Source organism: Corapipo altera, unplaced genomic scaffold (genome assembly GCF_003945725.1).
Source record: "Corapipo altera isolate COAL_440 unplaced genomic scaffold, ASM394572v1 311, whole genome shotgun sequence".
Lineage (NCBI taxonomy): Eukaryota > Metazoa > Chordata > Aves > Passeriformes > Pipridae > Corapipo > Corapipo altera.
In genome coordinates, this window is record NW_020885094.1 from 68,680 (window position 1) to 70,510 (window position 1,831).

The following is a 1,831-nucleotide window of genomic DNA, read 5'->3' on the forward strand; positions in this document are numbered from 1 at the left end:
CCTTCCCGAACCTCCCTGCACATCCCAAATCCTCCCCTTCCCGAACCAACCTGCACACCCCAAATCCTCCCCTTCCCCAATCCCCCCTTCCCAAACCCGCCAGCCCCCCCGCACATCCCAAACGCCCCTCTTCCCAAATCTCCCGATCCCTCGCACATCCCAAATCCCCCCCCCCTTCCTTCCTTCCCAAACCTCCCGGGGCACATCCCACCCCAAACGCCCCCCTCCCGGGCAGGCACATCCCCCTCCTCCCTCCTTCCCGGGGCTCCCCGGAGGAGCGGGAAGGGCTGTGGGTGTTTGTTCCCTGCCCACCCCCGGGCCGGGCTCTGCTCCCCCTGCCAGGGCGCCAGCAGGGCCCCCCCTCTCTCCGCAGCTGATCCCGGGCTGCTCCGGGCATCCTGCCGGGAAGAGAGGGGGAAGGATTGGAGCCGCTTCCAGAGCTTTCCCGCTGGGATTCCGGGCTCAGGCTCGGCCAAATTAACGGGAAGGTTTCAGCTCCCTCCAACTCGTCTCCAGTCAAGTGAGTTTCTCCCAGGGATGGGGAGTCCACAGCTCGAAATCCTTTGGAAATATTCACCTATTTTACCCTCTGGCTTTGTCCTTTGCTTCTGAATGTCCTTCCCTTCCCAACCTGAGTGCTCCTGGTTGGAAGAAACTGGTTTTCCACGTCAAAACCAACCCGGTTTCTCGCTGGCAGGAGCCCCTAAACCGGAGCCTGCAGAAATCCCTCATTCCTTGGGATTCCTGGGCCTCCCTTTCGACACAGGGGGGCAAGAAGGAAGAGGTTGGGGGGCACCTGTGGGAAGCAGAGCCGAGGTTTTCACACCTGCCTCTGGTTTCAGCTTTACCTGCGAGGCTGAGGGACCCAGGGGGGTCCTTGGTGGTGTCTCCATCCAAGGGGGTGAAGCCCCCCAGGGCTTTTCCACCTCGACCTGGACATGGAGGGACAGGACGGGGGGAAAGGGCTTCAAACTGCCAGAGCAGAGGCTTGGGCTGGATATCAGGGAGAAATCCTTCCCCGGGAGGGTGGTGGCACAAGGTGCCCGGGGAAGTTGTGGATGCTCCACCCCTGGAAGTGTCCAAGGTTGGAGCAGCCTGGTCTGGTAGAAGGTGGATTGGAACAAAACGCTCCTTGAGGTCCATTCCAACCCCAACCATTCCACAATCCTGCAATTTTGGGACCCCACAGGGATCAGGGATCAGCTGCAGGGGCTGGGGGGGACCCTGAGCAGCTCCTGTGTGCGCAGGGAGAGCTTTGGAGAGAGGCTGGAAGAGGCAGCATTTGGCAGGAGATGAGGTGACATATTGTGCAAAACCACCGGGGACCAGCGGCCCTGTCTGGGAAGAGGGGCAGGTTTAACCCTCCAGCTGCTGGAGCCGGGATGGGACACGGGGAGGGGCTGCACTTCCAGCCCACAGGGGGGAGACCTGGATGGAGATCCCAGGCACGACCCAGAGACCCTGGAAAGATCAATCCCTGGGGGCTCTGCAGCTCCTGCCCCTCCCCTGGGGCTGTCACACACTGGGGCTGTGCCCTCACCCCTCCAGGAAGGTCCCTCTGCAGAAGGACTGGACGTGGCACTGAGTGACGAGGTGGGGATGGGGCACGGGGGGATCCAGGGGCTGGGAGGGCTTTTCCAGCCTCAGGGATTCTGGGATTCTGTGGAGAAGCACCGGGGCAGCCTGTGAACCTTCACTTGGGGGGATGATCCCCTGTCAGTCAGAGAGTGTCAGAACGGTTTGGGTGGGAGGGGACCTTAAATCTCCCCTCGTTCCACCCCCTGCCATGGGCAGGGACACCTCCCACGAGCCCAGGTTGCTCCAGCCTGGC